This window comes from Haliotis rubra, unplaced genomic scaffold (assembly GCF_003918875.1).
Source record: "Haliotis rubra isolate DU_JTF1 unplaced genomic scaffold, ASM391887v1 Scf51, whole genome shotgun sequence".
In the NCBI taxonomy this organism is placed as follows: domain Eukaryota; kingdom Metazoa; phylum Mollusca; class Gastropoda; order Lepetellida; family Haliotidae; genus Haliotis; species Haliotis rubra.
The window spans coordinates 1,753,472-1,772,383 of NW_025767202.1; the positions used below are offsets into that span (position 1 = coordinate 1,753,472).

The 18,912-nt window shown below is 38.9% G+C and overlaps 1 protein-coding gene across 1 annotated transcript in view; it reads right to left on the minus strand.

The window, feature by feature from the left end:
• Window positions 1-18,912, minus strand: part of LOC124292229 (carbonic anhydrase 2-like) — a 37,709-nt gene that overhangs the window by 6,100 nt on the left and 12,697 nt on the right. The window lies entirely within an intron of this gene.

Below are 18,912 nucleotides of genomic sequence, written 5' to 3' on the forward strand. Positions count from 1 at the left end.
GTGGGTTGGATTGAATACATCCCGGCCAAACCAGTATCGTAATTTATAATTTCTTAACGTCATTTTGTTCATGAATTTTCATAGTCATTTTCTTCTTGTGTTTGTATAGGTCTCTGTTAGGTATACATCCTCTGAGCTTCTGTTTGTATTTAGTGTTCATTTGAAATCTCGCATTACGCCTTGTTATTATATTTTGGAGTAGAGATTGTTTGTGTTTCCCCTACCAATTTTAAGTGAGGTGTTTGTACGAGCACCGTTATCAGTAGGTACATTAGGTGTAGGGTCTAACATGCACGATCTGTCAACAGAGGAAGGACGCCTGCATGGAATGCATGTCCTCAGCGGAGAGAGAAAGGCATATTTAACTGACAGACCTCTTGTACACCAGTCCAGATTTCAATAACAGGTCATCCCACGACAACGATGTGCGTTAATTATGTGTTGCCTGTCTCTGTGATATGGTCATCTGTCAGAGTGAACACCACATGGACACACTGAAGTCTCGGTCAGTCTGACAGTCAACACGTGGATTGCTGGAGAGACAGTTCTTACAAGTTGACGGATGAAACAATTTACAGATCACAACATGTATAACACACACGAGCAGAACCCACGGGAGTTACAGGTTAAACATCGATGACTCACACAGTGACAGGGCGAAGGATCGACACAAGCTCCTCCCAAGGACATATCTAAGACATAACATGGGACACAGTATTAGCTATTTAATGGTGCCGATGTACAAGGGCTAACGCTGGCCGTTGTCTAGACTAAGGCTTAGTCTCTGAATATATATAATTTTGATAGTAACAAACAAGCCCATTTAAATTGAAAAGGAGCCCTAGGTAGACCAGAGATTCAGAACCCTGAACCTGGGAAAATCTAGACTTGCTTTATTTAGGGCTTTAGCACTTCAGGGAGGGCTTGGCAGTGGGGAAAATAATGTGGTTCAGGGACTGTGAGACAGACTAGCCGTTGTCCAGTATGTCTGCGAAACATGAGGGCGAGAGGTCACTGGGGTGTGAGCGGCGTCATCTTATGCTTTCTGTTAAACATACATGTGTATTAGTCTTTCATTGTTTGACACGTGTCCTATCACATGATAATATTTTATGTAATTATTGGCTTGTGTGCTGAAGGTATAGAAACGTTTAACAGGTCACGTCCACCTCTTGGAGCACTGTTTTACAATGCAATAAAGACAAGAGCTTCATAAAACCAATAAACATTTGACATACTCTGATAAGAAACATGTTATTGGTATCAACGTTAATGATAGTGTACACTGTGGAGTGCAAGGGGTGCCGTAGTTTTCAAAGGGGTTTGTTCCTGAACGACTGCCCCCGTTAAAGCTAGAGATGTAATGGACATCAAATATTCGCTTCAAATGTAACATGGTGATGATGATGATTTGGAGATATAACGTACGCTTTGACGTATTGTATATACGGAGAGAGAGAGAGAGAGAGAGAGAGAGAGAGAGAGAGGCAGAGAGAGGCAGAGAGACAGAGACAGAGACAGAGAGAGAGAGAGACAGAGAGTGACAGAGGGAGAGAGAGACAGAGAGACAGAGAGAGAGGTTACTTAAACGAGGATGTTGTGATATTCAGGGTACTTTTTCAGGAGGGTTATTGTCGATGAATAGAGTATTTCATGTTATCTGACTGTAAATGGACTTTGCAGCACATCATTAGGGTTCGTGATTGAGACAACTGCCAGGTGAGCAGTGTCGGTGCTTGGGGATTAATTATTATGAATTTGATCTCTTACGCTGAAGGAATGAAATCACTCAAACAAGGCAGACATGTAACAAAATCACACTTGCTAAAATGTGATAAGTGATGACGAATTATAAACTTCGTATCATTATAATGTGTCAAATTGTTAAAAAAATGTAATATACTAGGTTAGTATATAGGCGGTATCAGGTAAGGCCAGTTTTTATCAGTCTTGCGTTGGATATTATCCGGTTAAGTTAATTGCCCTGAGAGGAAATGTTGGGTCCCACAATGTCCGACGCATCCAGTAACACAAAAACTAACATAATATACTGTTACTAAACAGAGAGAGTTAAATGTTTACACGCACCTGACAATGAACAAATGGTATCATGTTTTCCCAGCTACGTTCACTTGACGTTCGTCTGTAACATTTGATATTCATACGTGGTGTCACAAGATTAATGAAACCACATATTTAAATGGGACAACCCTGTATTTCGTACATGTTTATAGATGTGCTGGCGAATGAAAATATATGAATTTTATACTTTACTCATTGCAATCCTGTACCACTCTACAAAGTGATAATAGTCTCCAAGATTGCGTGTGTATACGGGAAGTTACAATGGCAGTCATTACACACGGTCTGATAAACCCATGAAGCTACCAGTGGGTGTTTGTCCAGCACTACACCGAGTACAAGCTTTATCAGTCAAGATAAGCATTTCAAATCCCATTCACATTTTCACCTACAATCCTTTGATTCAATTAATATCTGAAACATCACAGACAGAAAACGAGCATGTTTCAATCCTCACGTTAAGATATGTTTCTTCTTCTCATAATATAAGTCCTTATATTCATATATGTCCTTATCCCCATATATAAATATGTTTTTATTTCACATAATGAGGTGTATTTTGAAATCAAATAACTCCACACACATCGAGGTAGTTTTATGGATTCAGTTTTCAATAAATTGATATATCGTGGATAATATACCCTGCAGTGTGGTTAGTTCTAGGCACCATGCCGACATCATAGTAACATCCCCATCTCACATCATATCTCACGTCAGAGCTTCTGTATTCTCTGGTGCATTTCAATGTCATCAGATCACGCGTGGTCAGAACATAATGAGGAGGTCTCCTCCCATTGCCCAGCGGGACGCAAGACACCATTATATAACATAGGCTGTCTGTTAGTATAAGAGGAACTAAGTCTGCATGATACGCATATCATATTCCCTTCTTGAAATCTTCAATCTGGCCATAATCGTTCTCGTGTTAAATGCCTAACTCTTTCCATTTCATAGCTGTTTTTAAGCAAAATGTATGACTAGATGTTCCAAAATCAGTATTTTTGCCGCCGCTGCAGTAATCAAATTATTACTTAAAGTTGAAACGTTACAATAAATTTGATGGAAAATTCTTGTCCAAACTTCTCTGCTGATGCAATATACCAATCATACAAACCGAAGTAGTTTGCATGAAGGCATTCGCGGCATCGAGGTTTGTACTTGAAATGTGGCTTTAGCGGCAATTGGTATTTTTCAAATGTGGCTTCCCGGGCGGACACCGTTTGTATGTGATATCGAACTCCGTTTTAAAGATCGGGATACTTTACAGAAAACGATCAAGGTGTACCAATTACACAGAACATTATCGATATATCTATCGATTCGGCTAAAGCAGGGTGAGCGTACAAGTCTTTGAAAAAGCTAAAGTATCATTATATGAAGTTTTCATATCCAGAAATAAATGTATTTGATAGTTTTTAGCTTTTACTGGCATTATTACGTGACGAGCAGGGGACGTTATCGACATGAAAGCACGGCGTTGAAGAGTTTAACGAACTGTTGAAACATGACTTTGGAATATTCATGAACAGAACATTGAAAACAAAATCTTCTTTGTACGTTTTCCCTTCTGATAATTATGTTGCGTGACAAAGTGCCTACCCGTGTTTGCTTGTCCTACCATGAAGCATTAGTCATCCTTGTGAGTTACGCCACATATCTTTAGCAAGCATAATTATATAAAAATATTGTGACTGTTCCTTTTTTACCATCAAAAGATTAGTAAATGTGTATACAGCAACAGACATCGACTGCCAAATACACGAATTCACTTTGATATGCCATTTCTTTTTCAGTTGAAGTGAGCAATTCAGTACGTTGGTTCAGCTGAATCAGCAGATTTTCACAGCGTGTTCGTAAATGCATTGAGTGATGTTTACAATGTGTTTACTTGCAGCGTCAACACTCTTACATGACAATTTTTTATGATTTTTATTATCTTAAAAACATTTTCGTGAGACATGACATCCGATGACCAAAACGGTATTTTTTCGGTTTGTAACGAATGTGTTACGAAGGTTTCTGTGCTTGATTCGGTAAACCGACGTTTAAGGCATTTAACTAAGTTTTTTATTTAAACTGTCAATGTCTGCAGCGTCTCCGTTTCTCTCATGTGACGATGCAGTTTTTTGGGTCGATAATGACGCGCATCGAGTAAGGGCGTTCATTGAGATGCGACGTTATTGCAGCAGTTAGTTTTAGTGCTTCTGATCTCATGCAGCGGAGGACATGTGTGTGAAATAATTTAAAAAGGACAAGTCACTAAAATAATTTCGATCCATTATGATCAATGGGTGACGCTTATTTGAAAAACGGTATTAATTCCCTTACTCATTGTGACTTTCGCGGCGATTCGCGGCACCGAGGTTTGTACTTGAAATGTGGCTTTAGCGGCAATTGGTATTTTTCAAATGTGGCTTTCCCGGGCGGACACCGATTCGAAGCCACACCCTCAGAGTCAGGCAGCTAATCGCCAGCACACAAATCACCGAGGTTTCTGATTTTACTGAAAAAGTGTAATCCTAAATATAGCATTTCTAACATTTGACCACTTTCTAAGCGACATTAATATTGTGTACCCATAACGTCTGTAATGTTTTGGCCAAATACAGTTCAATTTGGCAACTGTGTACTTTTTTGCCCCGACAGTTAGGATCGTATGAGAATAATTCCGCAGCATTTGAACTTTTACTTCAGTTCGCCCATTGAGTGTTTACTAAATGATACTGTGTCATACATAAGTCGATGACGTAAAGTTTGATAAAGTGGTCAAAGCATAATGCCTAGCCAAACTCCGCCTACCGCTGGCTTCTGTGTTGACCGCAAGATCTAATAGATTTAGACAAGCACTGGTCTCAACATGGTCGCTCCGTGGGGAAGGAGATAAAACCAATTTATCACATTATGTACATCATTATCTCTCCGTGGACGTTATTAAGGGGTTATTAATTATATGCCATCTACTTGCGATATCTGCACGATTGCATCACAGCGTCCAAGATGCGATAAGATGGTCACGAAGGAGATGCCTCTAAACTGGGTTGTGTCAAAGCAACGCAAGTCAGCTTCTCCGGACAAAGAGATTAGAGTATAGGAAGATACAGGTGAGGTGAAATGGGGTTTAACGTCGTACTTAAGATTATTTCGCTCATATGACGACGTGCATGCCTGTGTATGTGTGGCTGCTCGTACAAGCCCAGTATATAGCTGGTTTTATAGTGCTAGCTCACTGAAAACCAGTGTCGCAGTTAAGCATGAATAGCCCAGTCAGACACATTATACTGACTCCCACCCGACCAGTCCTTGCTGTGTCCATTAATGCCGAGCGCCAGACAGGGACCAAGTGCCATATTTTAACGTCTTTTGGTATGACGCGGCCGGGGATCAAACCCGCGACCTTCCGCTCTCCGGGCGGACGCTCTAACCACTACACCAGGGCGGCGGTCGGAGAATACAGCGACATACAAACACTGTTTGCTCTGGTGTGTGCTCTCACGTCTCTCTTGTTTGTGTAATTATTTCACTGGGTGCAACCTGGCCGTCACATAAAGGTCACAACAACGTCACAAAGTTAAATGATGATGATGATGATGATGATGATGACAAAGTCATTCGTCCTAGCATACGTCTTGTTTCTCTTGTAAACTGAAACTCACCAGAAATGAACTACTTTGTTATAATTCATCTCTCTCCCGAGCGGAACTAGTTTTGGTTTTAATAATTGAAAGATATTACAGCAAAAATCATTGTCAGGTTATAGTGAAACCATGAATGTGTAAAATGTGTCCAATTCCTTTTTAACGAAGATAACATGTAATCTTTCAGACCATGAAACATATTTACTATATCATTCTTTTAAATGATAAGCATTGCATGAATATATGAGCAAAATGTATTTTCAGAAAGCTTTGTTGAGCAACGTTGACGGGATAATCGTGTAATGTCTGTACAGACTTCTCAATCATAGGCTGTTGTATAGATTCAAACAACGAAACAACAAACACATTCCTGTCAACACAAGATGTGATCGTTGTTAACAAACGCATGTTATATGAACTTTACAATCCTGTGATTGCTGTTAACAAACGCAGGTTACATGAACTTTACAATCCTGTGATTGCTGTTAACAAATGCTGGTTACATGAACTTTACAACCCTCTGATTGCTGTTGACAAACGCTGGTTACAAGAACTTTACAATCCTGTGATTGCTGTTAACAAACGCAGGTTATATGAACTTTACAACCCTCTGATTGCTGTTGACAAACGCTGGTTACAAGAACTTTACAATCCTGTGATTGCTGTTAACAAACGCAGGTTACATGAACTTTACAATCCTGTGATTGCTGTTAACAAACGCAGGTTACATGAACTTTACAACCCTGTGATTGCTGTTAACAAATGCTGGTTACATGAACTTTACAACCCTCTGATTGCTGTTGACAAACGCTGGTTACAAGAACTTTACAATCCTGTGATTGCTGTTAACAAACGCAGGTTATATGAACTTTACAACCCTCTGATTGCTGTTGACAAACGCTGGTTACAAGAACTTTACAATCCTGTGATTGCTGTTAACAAACGCAGGTTATATGAACTTTACAATCCTGTGATTGCTGTTAACAAATGCTGGTTACATGAACTTTACAACCCTCTGATTGCTGTTGACAAACGCTGGTTACAAGAACTTTACAATCCTGTGATTGCTGTTAACAAACGCAGGTTATATGAACTTTACAATCCTGTGATTGCTGTTAACAAACGCAGGTTACATGAACTTTACAATCCTGTGATTGCTGTTAACAAATGCTGGTTACATGAACTTTACAACCCTCTGATTGCTGTTGACAAACGCTGGTTACAAGAACTTTACAATCCTGTGATTGCTGTTAACAAACGCAGGTTATATGAACTTTACAACCCTCTGATTGCTGTTGACAAACGCTGGTTACAAGAACTTTACAATCCTGTGATTGCTGTTAACAAACACAGGTTATATGAACTTTACAATCCTGTGATTGCTGTGGACAAACGCAGGTTATATGAACTTTACAATCCTGTGATTGCTGTTAACAAACGCAGGTTATATGAACTTTACAATCCTGTGATTGCTGTGGACAAACGCAGGTTATATGAACTTTACAACCCTCTGATTGCTGTTAACAAACGCAGGTTATATGAACTTTACAATCCTGTGATTGCTGTTAACAAATGCTGGTTACATGAACTTTACAACCCTGTGATTGCTGTTAACAAACGCAGGTTATATGAACTTTACAATCCTGTGATTGCTGTTAACAAACGCAGGTTATATGAACTTTACAATCCTGTGATTGCTGTTAACAAACGCAGGTTATATGAACTTTACAACCCTCTGATTGCTGTTGACAAACACTGGTTACAAGAACTTTACAATCCTGTGATTGCTGTTAACAAATGCTGGTTACAAGAACTTTACAATCCTGTGATTGATGTTCACAAACGCAGGTCACAAGAACTGTACAACCCTGTGATCGTCAGTAGCAACATCTTCCAGCAGTTGAATACCCTTCCAAGCCAAAACACTGCACACACACAAACTCTGAATGAGTTGCAAATGACACAATAACATATTTATTATTCTAAACACTAATACGTGATTTCATTGTATATTTTTTTATAAAGTTACACTGATTAATGGTATGTCTGATTAGCCCGTTCAAAGAGCGGAGGGCCGTTGTTCTGTCTCTGCTAACGTCATATTGATGTTAAAAGAGGATACATCTATATAGTTAACCTGCATGGACTTCGACATTACCTGGGTACACAAGGACGGGTCGGTTAGGGATATTCAGTGTCTTAGAGGGGCATCTATTTTCGACTACAGCATGGTATGTATCTCAGTGGGCTAGACCTATCAAAACTGGCGTTAGTATGCAACAACACGTGCGTTAAAGTCCCAAAATATCGAACTAGACATTAACCCAGCACCTAATCCTTCGTTTGAATATTTTCACAGTCAATTCCTGTTGCTGTCAGAATGCCATCTACAGTTTCAAGCTCCGCCATATATGATTAATGATCTAGTGTAATGCACATGTCACCCTAGAAAACGTAGATATATCTAAATAATTGTCTTCTTTGTTTCGCTTTTGACGTAAAGGGATTCGGATGGACATGATTAAGAGAGACAGAGGTCAATGAGTATCGCTGTGTGGCCGTTATTCCCAAACATGTTATACAACGCAAACAATGTTTTAGTTATTCCACGGTGAGCTTGAAGACGTGGAAAGCCAGCACTGGTGTAGGTCTGGGGCGTTTACCACTGCGGCTGGACCCGCCAGCATCCTCCAGACAAACAAGGAGATATAATCAGGATGAATCGGGCATTTGAATCTGCCATCTTGGGGTTGTGACGCAAGGAAAGCAACTTGGTCCTCCCTTGTCTATGCATAGCTCTAACTTCTCTTTCTCGATAGAATTGCAAATGGTGTCAACGTCCTATGTATACAAGATGTGATCGCTGTTAACAAACGCAGGTTACATGAACTTTACAACCATGTGATTGCTGTTCACAAACGCAGTTTACAAGAACTTTACAATCCTGTGATCGTTGTTAACAAACGCAAGTTACATGTACTTTACAACCCTGTGATCGTTGTTAACAAACGCAAGTTACATGAACTTTTTGATTGATTAAGTCATTGATCCTACGTTCTTTCACTCATTTACAATCATTCCGAGACAGCTTGAAATGTCAGCATGTCTGCGTTGTAACACGGCTAATAACATGTAATATTTATAGAACCGTCTACATCCTGGTAGATGCTTTATATGTACTTCAATTCAAGTGACATGTTTCACATTCACCCAGCTCGGGGTACTCAGATAAGTGCAGCTTCTGCATCTTGCTTTGCTCACGAATAAACAAAACCCTCAACTCTGTAATTAATGCCTGGCATTTGTAGCAGGTCTTGTGTCGGGGCCACCATGATAGTCGCGTGCACATGGCCTGCCATGAAGGCATGAAGTGGTGCTTACATAACACCCGGTGTCTGATTCCTGCACATTGCAGCAGCCTAGAATGTCTCAATGGCAGTAGAAGCAAGTATACCCACTGTCTCAATCTTTCTCTGATCTACGCGAAACCTTAATTACTGAGTGTCTGATACATATTATATCTCAGACACATACATGCATGTTTGTAGATTACACATGCATGTGTGAACATTTATCATCTGTTATGATAATCTTGACTCGCTACCGGACAAGCCATTTTTGCCACTACAGGATGACTGTCACCAGTCCTTTGATAACATCCATGCCCCGGTCGTTCCGGTGACATACCATCGGAGTTAATAATGAAACAATGCTGTATCCATTTTCATATAGCTCTCCTCCACAAACTTTTCTGGTGCATTACAACATTTCAAGCATTTGTCCAAACGTCAAACTCGTCATCCATCACGCAAGCTTTATACTGCGCATGCTTATGTGAAAACGTTTGTTCATAAGAACATGAACGATTAGGCTTCCCAGGTCGAGAATTCAAGAGTACAGTTTTTCTGTTATCCACGAATAACTGCTTGTCCGTAAAAAATGTGTGACTGATTTGCCTTTCAAGGATTCTATCTGGCATGACATGATTCATGTCATGTATTGACAAGTGTCGGGTAAATATATTTTGTAATCTTTCACTTTCCGCTAGCGTTGCAATCGTTCGTTCACTCATTATATATTGATTGTTCCTGATATTACGAACACTTGCATCGATCGTGCCTACATATTTCAGAGTAACCACGTCTGAAGTGAACGTGTGCCTTCCAATACTGTCCGATTGAACATAAGGAGAGGTGATTCTTCTATATATCCACACATTGTGGACACAACATGCGAGTCCTATCTAGAACATGCTGACTACGCTACACATACAGTGTGTGATGGACAGAGCTGTAGAATACGGGATTCCAGAATGGAAGCTACGTCACATTGTCCGATCTATCATCTGGATGAAAGGCTCTACGACAACAGCGTCACAGCGATAATAAATTGAGACATAAAACTCTGTCACAAAACTGTCTAAAGCAAGCTATATAATATGATAAACCTTACAATAGCGGCACCAATGTCGTTCAAGGTCGATTTACACAATCTCCCGAAGAGTCGTCTGCCAGTACCGGGGGATGCGAGCAGACGATCGATGAAGGAGTTCGAAATTATGTCAGAATAACTGGGGGCAGATATTGGATTGAAGGCTCCTGATGATTGGTGCTGACTGAGATACGACGGGACGATTCCCTGGGTTCCACTGTGTTGCTGGTCCTATTTTCTGTGCCTGACAGATCGGGGAATGGACAATGGCCTCGTTTGGATTCGAGCATATCAAGTGTTCTTGACCAGTCAGTGTGATCTGGACTCAGACCTCGAATAAGTCACTCAAATGTTCAGTCGTCATAGAATTTAGACTACAATATTAGTAACATGACCCATGGCATTATTTAAGCGTCAATGGTGACATTTGACGTTTTGCATGCTGTAACACTGGGAGCATTACGGAGTTGATATGTTACGTTGTAGAAAATGTTTACAAACTTGCAGATACATACTCATCGGCTTCACATTTCTCGAAAATCAAAAGAAACTAAACTACTAATTTAGCCGGATGGTCGATAAATGCTGTTAATTAATGACAATAAATATGTTTCTATTTCATGTCTAACTGAATGATGATTTTACGGATTCAAATTGTAGATTCAAATTGTAAGCAAATAACCCAAATTCGAGACGTGAACAAATACGTATAGTACGTTATATTGATGTTAAAATTAAACATGCACAATATAGAGAGAGAAGTTTATTCAGTAGTATTTAGGCCATAAGGCCTATGATACAGTATGATACAGTTGACATATACAATTTAGATTACACGTGATCATAAACATTTGAGTTTCATATTGATCTTATTTTGAATATCTCATTGAGATAGATAGCTGTTAGATGCTGTACATTACTATTTTGTGACATAAAAATTGCCTGAATGGTAAGTGGGCCTCTGTAGACTGATTGTAGCTTCTGTAGATATAGAGTTCTGGCTTGATTATACTTATCACAAACAAAAAATACATGGTTCTCATCTTCATTAAGGTTATGATTACAAAGTTCACAGATGGGGTTGATTGCCGTTGTATCTTTATTGGTTCTTAGCTTGTTTATCTTAAAGTTTGTTAGCGAAGCTCTAAATTTGAAGTAGACTCTTATTAGTTGTTTGTTCCTCATGTTCGTGATATATGATTCTCTTTCCAGTGAAAACTTGAATGAAGCGTAGTGGGTAAGGAAACTTGAACTGTTTATCTCATAATGCCAGTTTTGGTGTGATATATCTTTGAGGCGCTGTTTTAAACATGATAAGAAATTATTTACATCTCCGACATCCTGTGCGATCCATACATGTGAGAATCCTATCTTGGACAATGTTTCTCTAATATTAGAGGTCCAGTTTCTTTTTCCTACATCATCGAGTGATTTAAGCATTCGGTAACACTGGTGTGCGTGGCGATCGGTTGTCATTCGTAGAACTTTTATCCAGTACTTGATGGCCTTTACTTGTGTTGATATATAAATCAAATGTCTTCCAGTGTCGCCAAGAATTGCCTTGTTTGAAGCAAATTTTCCAACTTTGAGAAGGTGTTTAAAGTAGTTTAACTGAACTTTTTCAATTGAAGCTGAATACTTGCATCCCGACACTTCTGCTCCATAGAGGAGTATTGGTAAAACTTTAGTGTCGAATATCGAACATGCAGTTGAAAACGTTACTTCTTTATTTTTCTGTAGGAATCTATTTATTGCGAGGCATGCCTTACTAGCTTGTTGTGCGAGAGTGTCACATGCTTTCGTCCATACCAGTCGTGATGAGAAGATAAGTCCAAGGTATTTGTAATAGGTGACGGTTTCGATAGACAGTCCTTTATAAGTCCATTTTTCATTCTGTGCCAGTTTTCCACCATTTCTAAAAACTATAATCTTGGATTTATTAAAATTCAGTTGTAGTCCTGATTCTGAGCAGTAGGATTCCAGTGTGTTTAGCTGTCTCTGTAAGCCGATGATAGTAAATGAAAATAACACAACGTCATCCGCAAAAAGTAGGAGCATCAAGTCTTCAATATCTTGGGTGACGAATATTCCACTTGTACACGATCTATACATGGCTGTTACAAGTTCATTTATATATAATATAAATAACACTGGGCTGAGAATGCAGCCTTGTCGAACCCCTGCAGATGTTGAGAATATTTCAGTGCACAATATACATCTTATACGTAAGTATCTTGATTTGTCGGTCAGTTTATTAAAACATTTGGGAAAATGTTGAAAGTCACATTTTTTACGCAGCAATTCAGATTCATGAATTTTGTTCTTTTTATAGGTTTTGTGGTGACAGGGAGACGGATATGAATACCCCAAGGCATTGCGTTGACAGTGTTTATTGCTCAGAATATTAATGTTAATTATGCAGTACAGAACAATAGGGTATTGTGACAGCAATCATATTTATCTAGGCAGTGAGTCATCAAATGAATACAAGATGTATTATGGCTACGCGTGAATATATCACGAGAGGTTGGGAGTTCATTTGAGTGTATGGATGGCGTTATCACTTATGGTTTCTGTACAGCAAACTAAACTGATAGTATTTTGCATTCCATGTGAAAAGTATAGGATGCTTCTATACAAGCTCGTAACAAAACGCTTTCCATACTCTTTAGAAATCTATGGCGAAAGGAGAATCCACTGTAAGATTCTGATACTACCGTGAGCATGTAATTATATGAATCACTTTCAAAAAGTGGTGATAATAGGTGTTCGTGGAAAGGTTTGCGTACAATGCTTCACCGGTGCAGGTCGCATTTGTCATAAACACATGCAAAGGCATGCCAATTGTTCGTCAGACAAAGAAACCCCAAACAAACACAAGGGAACGTATAGAGCATGAGTCAAAACTAGGAATCGCACCAGACTTTTTTGTTTTGTCGTTGATGCGTTAAAGTTTGGAAATATCCACTACATGTCATTAAACATTTTGAAATGTTACCCCTTCAGTGTGGAGCGTCGGGAACATGCGCTGGTAGTACGAGACAACTCTGATGGATGGGGGTATTTACGCCCGATACCTGGGTTGATCACGTGTCACCTGTGATGTGTTGCTCACATCATCAATCACGTGATTGTCTGGACTCAGCTATTTACACGGTGCAGTCATATAACTTATATCTGAGGGTGTGGGTTCGAATCCCGGATGGGACTCAACTTAACAAAAGTACTAGAATCTGTACTTTACTGAGAAAGTGCAATCCCCAAAGAGCAAACGTTACATTTGACTACTTTCTAAATGTCATTGTGTATTCATATATTTTTCGAGTTCGAGGTTAAACCACGTTTAAACACGCCTGTACCATTAACCGTGTAATGTAAGGAGAGCCAAATGACCTTCTGTATAATCAGGAATATAATCGTTATTCATGACACGCTACAATCACACCATTCCGTATTGATAAAACAATAATCCATACCTTTATTACAACAACAGGTCACATGGTGTGCTCCACGGTGCCAGAATCTTAACACGTGTAATCTATTTACTCAAATACGTGATCAGCAGTTATGGGTATTGGAGTGCAGTGAGCAGGTCAGGCCGCCCGGTTATAGCTCGGTTAAAACAATGTAAATGTCCTTGACGTCAGACCTTCTGAATTTCCTTATAGCACAACGTGGAGAGAACAACAGGCGCTCTGTAGGCTCAGCGCCAATATAATTTAAATGTCAACCACATACCAGACCATGCACAATGCCAGATTTGTTAAAACACGCTTGTTGAAGTGGCTATAAAACCATTATTGGATCCCTGTAGAAAACAAAACACTTGGGAGGATTTCACTGCGTAAATGTAATTCGATTCTGATATTGTGGACAGAAGATAGTCTTTGATTCAGCCCACGCAGCGATCACGCACAACCATGTAGATATAATTTTCAACTTTAATCAATTGACATATCCACGGAGAACACTATTCTTTGCAATATGTTGCCACGTGAGCTGACACGTGAGGATTACCTGTTTTATTTGATTAATTTACCTAATTGCCATTTACAGAATATTACCCAAATATGTAACGAATTGGTTTTTCATATGAACAAAACAGTGAAACTCCTCTTTCAAATAACGTAAATGCATATGTCTACAAAAAGTATATATTACTAAGTAGCATTCAATGACAATTCGAGACCAATTTGTCAGAAAACATGTCTTGGTAGACAGTTACCATGGCATCATTTCATGTAGTACCCTAATTTGATCTGCACCATTTGTTCATGAGCTTTTTCAGATGAACAATTGATTAGCCTTTGCATGTGTTTGTGAAGGTCGTGCAGAATACATCAACTTGTCGTAAATCCCATAGCATCTTCACTGTTTCATGGTGATTTATAGAACAAATATTTGTGCTAAAGTCGGAATCGTACAGCTGTCTTTGCTTTTAGCTGAGTTTTCCTCTGATTAAGGTTTTACTGCTGGTATTTGACTTTCGACCAGTTGCCCTCACACCAGTTGTTATGAAATGTTTTGAACGGATTGTTCTGTCGCATCTCATACGAGATGTTGGACTTGTTGGATGTTAGATGCATTTCAGTTCGCATACAGAGCCAGACGGGGTGTGGAGGATGCAAAATTGATACTGTATATAAACATTTAGATGTTGCTAAATCACATGTATGTATCCTATTTGTAGATTTCTCTTCAGAATTCAATACTATTCAACTACATATTTTATTATGGAACCTCATTTCCATGAATGTCAAAAGTAACATATTGCTGTGGGGTGAACAGTTTCTTACTGACAGGTTGCAGTTTGTCTATAAAGACAAATACCGGTGCGCCGCAAGGCTGTGTTCTATCGCCTGTATTATTTATCTTGTACACCAATGACTGCATCAGCCGCAAATCTAATTGTCTAACGGTCAAGTTTGCGGATGATGCAGCCCTGGTAGGGCTCATACAGAATGAGGATGAACAGCATTATAGAGATGATATAAGTGACTTTGTATCATGGTGTGAACATAATTATCTTCAAGTGAATGTGAAGAAAACTAAGGAACTTAGTATTTACTTTAGAACTAAGAAGAACACCAAGTTGCCAGTTATAATGAACAATGAACCTGTTGAAACCGTAATGAATACAAGTATCTTGGTACATATATTGATAACAAACTGAATTTTAATGTAAACACTGATGCTATATTCAAGAAGTGTCAAAAAAAGTTACACCTCTTGCGCAAATTGAGATCTTCCAATGTTAATCAATTAATAATGTGTCTTTTCTATCAGTGCTTTATTCAAAGTGTTCTGGCTTTTTCTGTACAATGCTGGTGTGGAACCCCTTAAAAACAGAAACTGTCCCACAGAATAGTTTTATTAGCCAGTACAATTGCAGGTGTATCTTTTGCTAACCTAAATGAAATATATGAAGAAAGAAGTCAGCCCTGATCTGATCTAGATCATCCCATCCACTATGAGTATAAATTACTGCCTTAAATCCATTCGTGCCATGAAATCCTTTGTTCCTGCCAGTATTAATCTTTTAAATGATTCCTAGTGTTTGTTAGCGTTAGTATATGTGTGTTATTTATTGTATGAAAATGATTTAATCATTTTATCAATGTTTGAGCTCTGTACTTTACACAAGAATTCACTCATTGGATCATCTGGGTATAGGATATACATGGGAGTGGGGTCGCTGGCTTTAACCTTGCGTTGACCAGTATTTCAGTTTTATATATATATATATATATATATATATATATATATATATATAGCCTGTCAGGTTATCTGGAATAAAGCCTAGCCTATACACAGGTGTTACGTGGTACAACCTGGTAACACAGGTAGATGACCCAGGTATGCACCTTCACCTTCACGGCTACCCCACGCCCTCTTGGTAGTACAAGGACGACCTCCGTACCTTATTAATGGCTACTTAAACTATATTACATAGCGACATAGGATATTACTGTGAGAGGATCGTAAGAAAATAAATCTCTTTAGCCTCCTTAATCACCAAGAACACTTTGACAACTAATTAAGTCTTATGTGCACATTAACGTGTAACCTTCTAACCGTAGAACTTTTATAATTTGATAATCGATTGTGGTGAAATGATTCTTGAACATAGAGATTTTTCTGGGTTACATCTTCTTTTTATTCTCGAGTACAACGTTTCAGGGCTTGTTCTGGCCCCATCATCAGGTAAACTGAACAGTAACTGTTAACTCTGGCCGTGACGTCACAATGCTTATGACGTCACAATGCTATGAAGACGCAATACATGTGGTGGTCAATAGATACAGATGACATGGCTAATAGAATACATGTTATTATGAATATATAAGATGTCATTTACTGCAAAATTAATGGATCAATTTAGAACTGTGCAGATACTTATGCAAAATTGTTGATTGAATTAGAAATGTACAGAGACGTATTTATAAATGTATAGAATGTAAAGTAATAGCAGTGTATACATAGAAATTATGCTTTATACATGGGAACAGTGACGAGGTAGGGTATTGTCTTATTGTTTTATGTACCTTGCATTTGGGAGGTAGACACCCTGGTCCCTGTTTATTGCTGGTTTTGTGCGTTTGATGTGTTTTAATAATAATAATCCCGATCATGAAATTGACTGGGAAACTGAAGTCGTCTCAAAAAACATCAGTGACTGGCGTAAACGCAAGTTGATTGAAGCTATCTTCATCAAACGCACAAAACCAGCAATAAACAGGGACCAGGGTGTCTACCTCCCAAATGCATGGTACATAAAACAATAAGACAATACCCTACCTCGTCACTGTTCCCATGTATAAAGCATAATTTCTATGTATACACTGCTATTACTTTACATTCTATACATTTATAAATACGTCTGTGTACATTTCTAATTCAATCAACAATATTGTATAAGTATCTGCACAGTTCTAAATTGATCCATTAATTTTGCAGTAAATGACATCTTATATATTCATAATAACATATATTCTATTAGCCATGTCATCTGTATCTATTGATCACCACATGTATTGCGTCGTCATAGCATTGTGACGTCATAAGCATTGTGACGTCACGGCCAGAGTTAACAGTTACTGTTCAGTTTACCTGATGATGGGGCCAGAACAAGCCCTGAAACGTTGTACTCGAGAATAAAAAGAAGATGTAACCCAGAAAAATCTCTATGTTCATCAAATATCATCTTCTAAAATGCCAATCAAGCATCTGAAATGATTCTTGTTTTTGTAACGGACCTCAAAGCGATCGTAGCGCAACGACAAGTCTATACTAAACTATAGGAATTACCACTGCCAGAGAGCTAAAAATGCATTCTGGCAAGATCGCCGAAGTCTACCACAAACGTGAAACTAATGAGCACGAACATGAAATATGGTTCTGACTATACTAGAAACATAATCGTGGTGATCATGCCTAAGGGACGCAAACTCTGCGCAGCGAATAGTGGCGCCTCACACTACTGGGCCACCCGTGCCCGTTCTTATAGAGCCAAAACGTTGTTGACAATATTTTTATCTGTTCTTTTGAAAAGAGATTTCATATTAAACATGAAAAGAGTAATAATCTCATGATAAACAGGTAAAGAAAATGTTCACCAGGAACCTTATTATTAGTGAAAGTGCACTGTAGACAGAACCTCATGTTTTGTCATCAAACCGTTATAACACGCGTGATAGTGTGAACAGTAAGTGTTGTTTTCCTGAGTACACAATAATAGAGAAAGGATATAGATAGCAGATATGACCCAAGTATATTAAAAGGCCGTTCACTGTTACATCATAACGGTTGTTGTGGACGCGTGGACACCTGACAGGTGTCGTGATAGTTTGGGTTCAAGGCAAGAGTTTTGTCAGTCACCTGTAATTACTGTCTGAATGTACGGATTAGCACGGGTAAAAAATGTGAATTATGCGACTGACCACAACAGCTCCAACCCCTATTCAGTCTCAGCGAGGGAGGTCAAGTGTTTTGTGAACATACCATTGATTCACTATAGATATTGTCGATACTGTTTTCACGCCTGGACGTCTTCATGTTCCGGACGTAGAGAACGTCTGTGCGTTTCAGCCGAGCCTACTGTCATTAACTAAGCCCTTTCGGACTTGGATGAGAAAATATATGTTAATATCATAACAACTTTATATTCCCATTCATCAAGAGCTTTTCATACCTTTATTCTTTTACCCCCCGTGGTGGTTGCTGTTCGCATTATATAGTTCTTTACAGCTTATGATTGTCGTAGGAGGCGACTTATAGGGATCAGGTGATCAGTTGCTTGATTGCGCGCCCTGAAGGTGAAGGTCGTGGTTCACAATTACTGGTTTGTCCTGGAGGTTATTTGTTTGTTTATGATCTGCTTAAATATGACATTTTCTGCAACATATCTGAGGATTTAGTACACGTCAACCCCGTTAAATATTCAAGTTATATGTATTTGTGCGTTTAATTACCTGTAACAGCATTAATTATCTAAAAACATTAAGTACACTCCTCTCTGCTGTATTAAAATTAAGAAGTAAACCCACCACTACAGTCAACTGACCCTGTATTTCACTCATGATCCTACATCCGGCATGTAGGTATTATTTATGCTTGCATTTTGTTTGTATTATGGGCCAATGGCCTACACTACTGACATAAAATGTCTGTCTGTCTGTCTGTTTGTCTGTCTATTCCGACAAACGACCACGTTGTCACCTGCGTACATTGAGGAAGACGCTATTCAAGTCAATCTAATACCGAC